This window comes from Natator depressus, chromosome 1 (assembly GCF_965152275.1).
Source record: "Natator depressus isolate rNatDep1 chromosome 1, rNatDep2.hap1, whole genome shotgun sequence".
NCBI lineage: Eukaryota > Metazoa > Chordata > Testudines > Cheloniidae > Natator > Natator depressus.
In genome coordinates this window covers 317246168-317256385 of record NC_134234.1, presented here as the reverse complement: position 1 = coordinate 317256385, position 10218 = coordinate 317246168, and positions in this window count along the sequence as shown.

Sequence of the window (10218 nt, the reverse complement as noted above, 5' to 3'; positions counted from 1 at the left end):
GGTTAAACATTTGGAATGGGGTATTATTCTTATTTGTAAAGGGTATTTTTTAAATGTTGCACCCACACATTTTGGGTGCACAAACATAGATTTAGTTAGACATCTAACTGCTTTTGTGCTTTAATTTTAGGATATTATATTCATTCATCTTTAACAAACGCTGCATGAAGTTTAATAACTTACACTGGTTCATCACCCCCAAGTGATCTGTTTGGTCTAGCTTTCTTTTTATGAGGATAAAGCAATAAATCTGGCAAAATAGCCATTTCCAGAACAAAAGCACAATGTGTGTAAAAATCTCACAATCGAATAAGCTTGGACTTAACATTTCTTGCAAAGAAAACCCATCTTTTTTCTAAAAAAGTGTTTCTGAGAAGTAATTGAAGCGCTTAAAAAAAAAAAGACAGCAAGCACTTGTGCAGTTGTGAAGATGAAGAAAGGCAGCTTGGGGAAAGTAGCCACTCAATCCCTCTGGATTTTTTTTCTTCTGCAAGCGTACATGGTAACAAGCTAATGTAGGATTTTGACTGACCGCACCAAAGCTCTTGGCATTCAGTGGCAAGATGGAATGAACGGATTAAACTGTCTAAAAAGTGGAGCAGCTGTGTGAAAGCTTATTCAGAGAGACTAGAACACCAAGGCTAATTGGCAGTTAAATTTATGTTGCTGTGTTGAATGAAAGTTTAAGAACTGAAATTTCCCAGCAGGTATTTCCCCCTGTTGGCCTTTTAAAACTCTGGTCTGCACTGACTTGGATATAGAAAATAAAGGTAAGACCTGTTATTGAAGGGTGCTGTGGAGGACATTGGTTATTTTTGTTTCACAACAGCTGGGCTTCCACTTACATTGTGTAGCCATGGGAGATAATTTCTGGGAGAAATGAGGAAAGAACAGGGCTAGAAGGCAGGAAACCTCATTCCTGGCCTTGGCAAAGAATTCCTTTCGGTCCTTGACCAAGTCACATAGGCCAATTTCTTTTTTCAGACTTGGGTAGCTAATGTTAGGTATCTAAAGTCACATTAGACAATTACACTGAGTGGCCTCGTTTTCCAGCTATGGATTTCACAGCTGCCACTGAAATCAAGTTTGAAAGAGTTGGCCTTAATTTCACAAGGAAATTTGGGCTTTAATAAAGAAGTCCCATGCACTCTAAGCACAACATAAGCCCCAAACATGGGTCTTTGAATTCTGATCTGCACCTTCTGAAACATGTCCTCCTTGCTCCTCCTCAGTCTCTTCCTTATCTGGCAGAGGCACTCCACCAGTGTGTAGGGAGTTCCCCAGAAGGCCACATCTGCAGAAGTACAAGAAACAATAAACAGAAGCATGATTGTTAGTGCACTCACAACATCGAATTATAATAGTAAAATACACCTCTTTATCATTGTTCCTTGGCAAGCACACAGCTCAGCAAGTGCCCTAAACATGGTAAATTCGGCCCGGGGGAGGAGGCGGATTCAATAGGGGGCAAAGGGTCTTGATGTTTTTTAAGGGAATCACTGCAAGTGACTAGGGACAATATTGTAAATTCTGCCACCATTTTCCACAGGCCGGGGGGGGGGTCATCAAAACCAATATCTCACTCCTGAGGGTAAGCAAGGATGCAAATGTGCATCTCCTGCATGTGTGTCACTTCAGACTGGATACTTATGCTGCTCACCTGTGTGTTGCTTTGGTCCCAGCACAGGTGATTGCCGATTGGTGGAGGAAAGTTTCCTGCAATGGGGGAAGGAACAAAGCAGCTCTGCCGTGGAACCTTAGGCAGAGGATTTGGCGAGTACTTCCATGAAAGTTTCCTAGCAATCTCTCTAGATGATTTCCATGAAATCTTGGTGTGTATTAACACTATATGTGTGTACAGTGAGACCCTGATCTCTCTTGGGGCACCTAAGCACTACTAGAATACAAACAATAATAATATGTTCAAAAATCATGACTCAGGACCCAAAAATCATAAGATTAAAACTTACGAGATTTTAAAATAACAATTATAAATTTGGGCTGCTTTTTATTTGATGTCTGGTTTTGGGACATTTGAGGGTCACTCAGGTCACATTTTCAAGCTTTGCTCCACAGCCATGAGGACTAAAAATAACTTACACTTGTCTAAAGTGAAAGCTGAGATTCTCACCTAATCCCATAAATAAAATACTACATATGGCGAGAGTTGGCAACAGTACTGCAGCAACTGCCCCCTCCCAGCTCTTCACCTGATTGAGGCTTCATGGCTTCTGATGAAATATCCATGTTACACAGGAGTGGTGCTCAAGGCTAGGAAGGCAAAGGTTAGTCTCTATCATGGTCCACTGCCTCTGAAGTCAGACTGGGAATTAAGACAGCGCTCTGCTTGTTGGCGTTGTGTGTGTGTGTGCACACATGTGACTATGCAGCTACATAGGCTTAAGAATGACCCTTTTTTTCCTTTATAATTTTTCCCCAGGTCTACCTTTATTTAAATGTAGGGTTTGGGGCATTGTGAATAGCATGGTATGATGCATTTAATTCCACTTCTCTCTTGTAATATACATCATGTACATTATTTACCCCTTATCTATCACAAATTATTCAGTAAAGCATCATTTGGGTGTCAAAAAGCTTCCACTAAGTATGAACTATATAGTTATTATTATTATTTATTATTATTTTCTGTTTTTATGAGTTGAACTTTTATATTTTCTCTCAGTGGATTGTGTAGTCAGTACAACTTCTGATTTATGTGGTAAGAAACAAACACAAGCTAATAACAAAGGTGCACATTGTTGATAGGGTGTTGTGCCTTCAGTGCTGTGTGTACTACAGTTCTTGTTTTTCTTGGTCACAAGAGATGACAATATTAAGGAAATTACTTTCGCTGCACTGTAGTTGTGTCTATGTGCAGAGTTGCTGCTGGCATTCTTAGCACCCTCCCATCTATGCTGGCTCAGAGAAGGCCTAGATGTAGGGTGACCAGATAGCAAGTGTGAAAAATTGGGACAGGGTGTGGCGGGGGGGCAGGAGGCGCGGGGGTGATGGTGGTGGTAATTGGCGCTTACATAAGAAAAAGCCCCACATATCAGGACTATCCCTATAAAATCGGGTCATCTGGTCACCCTACCTAGAAGACACAGTGGTACAAATGCTGCTGGCTAATCTACATATACAGAACCTGTGGTGTATGTGTGTGGTGGTGGGGAGATGGACATATTCCCCATCTCCAACTTTTTTACTACTTCATTGATGTCTCTCTCAATGGAGCTGTACTTCCAAAAATACCAGGCCACTTAATTTGGGTGATGACTAGGGGCTTAAGTGCATAACTTTAGGCACCCAAGTTTGAAAACATTGATTTCCCCTCTCAGTGCAGTTGCTGGTCTCCTGCTTTTTATCTCCCCTTCCTCCAAAATTAATAATGATATGGGGGGTGCTTGCTCTCTATATTTATAAGTATCAGGAAAATGAATTTATATATATATAGATAGATACATCTGCGTGGGATCTACATTTGATTTTATGGCTTTCCCTACTATCCCACCCTACCCCTTTGTATGTCACTTGTCTTCTTAGAGGCAAATGTCTTCTAAGCATAGACTTGCTAAGTGTTTATACAAATCCTAGTCCAAAGGATCCCTGTTTCTGATTAGGGTTGTGCCACTGGTATTATCACAGTGTCAGTATTACATATGAACACTAGCCCTACTTCAGTTTCAACCTTGCAACAGAAAATTGCAAACACAATAAGTGTTGCACTAGACCAAGCCCACAAGGAGGGAGACCAGGATTTTGAAAACATAGCTCACAATAGCTATAAAAATTGCCATGCTGGTGAAGGGTCATCCTTATGCATGAGCACATTCAACGAGGCAAAATCAAGGCTAAATTCATCTTCCATACTAATTCTGAGCTCAGGTTGTTAGTACGCACATAAACTTGTTAGGGGTCTGTACAGTTAATTCATTTCTCATAAACAGTGAATGGGTAGTGGAACACTGGATAGCTATTGAACCATGAAATTCTTTAACTCTGAAATTGTGCCAGTGGGCTGGGGAGGTGCGGAAGAGCTAGGGGAGGAGTCCCTAATAGAAAGGCCATTCTTGGACTCATGAAGTCATGCAGAATTTTAAACACCAGGTGCTTGTTACACCTGTAAGTAATTGCTGTGCTGTTGAAAAAACAGATTGTTCTCTAGGGATGCAAGTGTTCATTACTCTGTACCCTGGGAAAATAAATGGCTTCTTTCTCTAAAAAAACAAAAATGTCATTTAGAGCTCAGCAATCAGTCTTAAAAGGTGGTACTTGTCTGACACAGCTATAGCTTCAAGAATGCATCCGATGAAGTGAGCTGTAGCTCACGAAAGCTTATGATCAAATAAATTTGTTAGTCTCTAAGGTGCCACAAGTACTCCTTTTCTTTTTGCGGATACAGACTAACACGGCTGCTACTCTGAAACCAGTTACAGAAGTGGAGTTCTCCTCAGGAAGGAGTTTGCATTGTTATTATCATAATTCCTGCAGGTCTGGCTGGCTGGCAGAATGCAGAGCAGCTTTAATCACAGTTTTAAACAAAAGTGGCAGAAATTTATGCTAGGAATAACAGTGGTGTCAGCTGTGTTGGATGCTGTTACAAACTAACAATCAGCTGTCAGATATGCAGACAAAATAAAAAGAAGCAGGCCCCTCTTCAAATGGTGAGGTAATGTTATAAAAATATAAAGAACACAATTAAATTTAATCAAACATTTGCACTTATAAACGGCTGCCACAGAGGCCTCCTGGGGCTTTGATAAACACGTTCAGATTGTCAACTGTGTCTGCAGGAAGATTAGATAGAGAGGTATTATAATGATAAGGGACTGGAGAGAAAGGTACCTTCTCCTGCGGGCATACTCCCCAATTCTCTAATATATAAATTATGTCCCTTGGCTGCTTGCTGCTACCTCTCTACCTCGTACTTGTGCTGATGATAATCAAGGATGCTCACTACTGTAGAAAGGATAAAACCAGACAGAAACAGTGAGCAGTCCTCTAACATTTTGCTCTAATGAGTCAGGTCTTTAAAATAACAGACCTCTGTGTAATTATGCAACATCAGCTGATATTGAACAGCCTTCTCCAGTATCACAAGCTGGTGGCAATGCCGATTGTACTTTGTTCGCATTTTCTTATTGTTCCTGCTCTCTCTCCATTGTCCTGATTCTGCTGGACTGAGACCAGTGGTAGCAGAGTTTCTTGTCAAACACTGACAGGAACAACTGTCTCCTGAAGGGCAAGTTTCACATGGCAAAGTAGTTCAAGAGTTCACAGGGAAATTGATTGCAATTCCAATGTAATATTTCTTCTTACGTAAATAAGAATATGTATCAATAGCAGGTTGGACTTGAAGTCTCTTTTCCTAAGTAAACAAGCAGATTGGCTTATACTGGATAGGCAATAGCCATGTAATTTAAAAACACAGCAACTTTTGGGGGCCAGAAAACGAATGGCAAATGAAGAAAGAATTTTTGAAGCACTGAAAGCATGCTGCTGGTGGGATGGAATTTAATACCTCGGTGTTTGTTACAGGCATTTGGAGGACTCCTTGAATCATGCACACATGTTGCATTTTCAAAGTTTATGAATTGTCACAAACCCTTTCCCCCTCATGGTTTGTTTTTTTCCACCTTGGTGTCCACGTCTACTCCATGCTGATTAGGCCTCAGCTGGAGCACCGTGTCCAGTTCTGGGTGTCACGTTTCAGGAAAGATGTGGACAAATTGGACAAAGTCCAGGGAAGAACAACAAAAATGATGAAAGGTCTAGAAAACATGACCTATGAGGGAAGATTGAAAACATTGGGTTTGTTTAGTCTGGAGAAGAGAAGACTGAGAGGGGACATGATAACAGTTTTCAAGTACATAAAAGGTTGTTACAAGGAGGAGGGAGAAAAATTGTTCTCCTTAACCTCTGAGGATAGGACAAGAAACTATGGGTTTAATTTGCAGCTAAGGCGGTTTAGGTTGGACATTAGAAAAAACTTCCTAACTGTCAGGGTGGTTAACCACTAGAATAAATTGTCCAGGGAGGTTGTGGAATCTGCATCATTGGAGATTTTTAAGAGCAGGTTAGACAAACACCTGTCAGGGATGGTCTAGATCAGTGGTCCCCAATGTGGTGCCCGCAGGCGCCATGGCACCCGCCGGGGCATTTATGTGCGCCCACCGTCAGGGCCGGTGCCAAGGAATGAAGAGGAGAGGAGCATATCCACCAGAGAAGCTGCCGCTGAAATGGTGCCAAGGAGCATCGCTGCCTGCCACGCTCTTCTGAAGGCATGAATGTGCTCTTGGCCACAGAAAGGTTAGGGACCACTAGTCTACATAATACTTAGTCCTGCCATGAGTGCAAGGGACTGGACTAGATGACCTCTTGAGGTCTCTTCTAGTTCTACAGTTCCATACCATCAGATCTCTCCTGACATAGTGGGCCCATAGTCTCACCTCTCAACCTAAGACCAATAAACAGGCTATTACTTCATTGCAGATGTACTCCTTTATTGGCAAATCCTGCCCTGTGCCAAGGCCAGGTATAGAGGAGTGAGGCAAGGGAACAATCCTGGAGCTGGAGAGAAGAAATCCTCTCCCCAAGGCTCCACAGAGCAGAAAGAGAACTGTCTACAACTGAACTCTTAGGGCTTCACTGGCTTCCACACTGCTTGCTCCATCCAACCAAGGTGGGAAATGTCTGGTAGATCTGCACAGTCATGGGTCCAGTGGTCCTACCCATACTTCACCTCACCCCCATTCCCAGTTCAGCAGTGCAGGAGAAGTCATAAGTTGAGTTCAACAGGCAGACTCCCAGAATCCTCTTACCCCTTTCCTGAATCCTCCCTCACTCTCCCACCCTCATGCCGCAGCACCACAGGGTATGTCTACACTGCATCTGGGAGTGAGCATAATGCCTGCATAGACACACTCACACTCGCTGATAAAACAACTAGCGGGGCTCAAGCTAGCATGCTAAATATAGCAGCTTTGGCAGAGACTCAGGCTAGCCACCTGATCTCAAACCCAGGTAGGCTTGAGAGCCTGATCTGCCGCCTCGACTACAACATCCACACTGCTATTTTTAGCACACTAGCTCGAGCCCTGCTAGTGCCTGGCTCTTTACCGGGGCTGGGAAGCTCGCTCCCAGCTGCAGTGCAGACATTCCTCCAACACACCCTCCATAGCAGTGGTGTGGGGCTGGCTTTGGAGCAGGGATTTCTTTTGTCCTGTGTTTGTACAACGCATAGCACCATGGGGATATCATAATAATATCCAACCGAAATAACAGTGAGAACAAGTTGTAGGGAGATAATCGGATCAGTTTCAAAGATGACCACACTTTTCACTGTTTCACTGTATATTTTTTTAAATAGTAAAATTACTACACAGAAAGCAGCCAGTGAAGTGGGCTGGCTTTCTGCTTCCACACGTGTTACTCGGGAGAGTGCAATATGTGGAAGCTGGCAAATATTGTCATTTCAACTAGAAAGAATCAATGCAGCAGAATAAAACTCCTTAGAAAATCATGTGTACCTCACTGCTGATAAAACAACTAAAGCTGTCCTAGTTCATGTCCCTCTGAGCTGGCAAGTCTGTACTTTTTCTGTCTCAGACCTGTTAACTCCTTGTAGTGGCCTGTAGTCATCCCTCCCCGTCAAGCTCAGAGGGAGGCCACTCTGCCTCACTACATCACACAGCAGATAGTCAATTATTAGGCTAGGGCTTTGGCTCTCTGGGTGGGGCTGAGCACCACTCAATCTATAGCCTGAACCTTCTAGTGGGTCAGGGTGCTACAGAGCTCAGTAGCAGGGCTGGAGTCTTGCAGCTAGCTAAAGACATCTGCTTCCTTCACCGGTTCACTCCCAACTGAGCTGAAGGGCCCGTGTCTTATACTTCCTGTCCCATACCTCTGCTTCCAGTGTGTATGTGTGGGGTGAGGGGGTGCTGGCTTGGCTCCATCCACCAGGGGAAGTGTAGTTCAGAGGCCACTCTGCCTTACCTCGCTCCTCAACTGAACCCTAGAGTTGGGAGTTCAGAAATACATGCCCCTCATCTTTTGATCTTGGTTAAGTACCAATGCCATAATTCCATGCTTCCTAGCTCTTTCACACGTGCATCTTTCATGCATCTTTTTTCCCTCAGCATTTAAAGACTTCATCCTTTATTTCTTCCTATTGGTGATACTATTAAGTACACACACTTAATTGAGTTACAAGCAAATACATAGAATAATGTCAGGGAGTTTATCTTTGTCAATCCTAGATAGGTAATTAAATAGTATCCTTCACACTCTCTTCTGAGCAAACGGGACCCTTTAAACTGATATGCTGTTTTAACATAATGTCAATACATTTTCTTGTCCTTTCCTCTGTTGAGATGAGATTGTGTATTCCCTAGAAAATGGAGATTTGCCTAGCCCAAGACAGTGCCTGGAGATTAAAATAACACTTCCATCAGATTTAATAACTGGGGTTCACAGAACATCAAGAGAGAAGTGAAAAATTAGTTCTCAGGTAAAATTAACAGAAAACTATTCTATGTGTAATATAATAGCTACAAATGACTGTTACACAAAACAAATCTGGTGAAAAGAAGTTTGAAAAAGCACTTGGGTAGGATGTATATTGGCCACAACAGATTGGGCCAAATTCTTAGCTGGTGTAAACGAGTGTCGCTTGATTAAATCAACAGAGATATGCTGATTTACATCTGCTGATTATGTGGCCCTTAACACTCAACTGTTTTTGTCCATGGTATCTGTAAAAGAAGAGAAAACCAGGTTGGTTTCAGTACCACCAACATTTAAGTGGACTGAAGAGGCTGTGTTAAGATTTGCTTGGATTTCAAACTTTTATGTAAGATTGTTAAAGTAGAGTGGTCATGTGCCAAAGGCTTCAAAGCACAGTCAGTTTGGATTTTATAATCAGCATGCTACTGGCCAAACCTTCAAGGCAAATCTGAGTAAACTCAGAGAAGCCTTGCCTTTGACTGGCAGCTTTTTTCTGTTGCATATCTTTATTCTAGTGCTCCCTCCAGGGCAGAAGGAAAAGTACTCCTCCCTACCTTTTTGACAGCCACCCTCATCATTCCCACTATAGATCCAAATGTAATAATGTCCATGCTCACAAAGTCCTTCTGGCAGTATAAACAGCCATTTTCCTATTGATAGCTTATGATCGCTGACATAATCCCATTACAAACATTGGGATGCTCTTCAGTCAAGTATTGTGTAGATTCGGGATCCCATTGTAAGCAAGCCACCTCATGGCAATAAATATTAGGAATATTTTCATTGTAATCACTCTATACTATTTTCTGCAAAATTGTTTTTATGTATATGTCATTGCTTTGCTATACAGGAAACAAGATATAGAGCATGAATATTGACATTCATATTATCCATACACTTAGACATCATAAAGAAACTGTGGTTTGTAAAGGCTTTTAATAAAGACTGGCTGTGGGAAGGTTAAGTAGAGTGGGAACAAGCATCTTAGCAGTACCCTGTGGTACTTCTGTTTCCTTGGAGACTTTCTTAGATCTAGAAACAAGTAAGAAAATATTACTGTTCACAGTATAAGAACCAGAAGTTTCTGTTAACCCTCTCTTAGTGCACATTAGGTAGATGCAATGCAAGTGTGAATATGCCAATGCTTTACTAAAACGGCAATTGCCCTGTGCTTCTGTACCAGCTATGGACTGGCTACAGAGCTGGGTTCTATAAAGACACATAGTAAGAGCTCCCGCTCTAAAGAACTTACAGTCTGAAGAGACAAGATGAGCTCACCATAAAGTCCTTTAATGTTCCTCCAGCCTGGCTCCAAATTACCTTAAGTAAGGTCTTTTACACACAGCGCCACCTTGTGGCTGAACAGCATAATATAGTATAACATTCCGCTAAGGCTACAGTAATGTTCTGTAATCTTAGGCCACCTAGGGACAGTTCAATATTCAGGTATTTAAATATTCTCAAAGGTAGCATCTACCACCTTGTCTATTGAATTCCTTACACCCGATATTGTTTTCATATTACCATGTTAACTCAGATGCTGTAACCTCAATATTTCTACCTGACAAAGGGTTTTCAACAGGTAAATTGTACTGATTTATATACATAGCTATACATGTCACAGTTACAGATAAAAGCTTGGTCTGTGTGACATTTGTGTTATGTTGTCTATTTTAATTATTGTTTGGATCAGACAACGTACCATTACAAAAA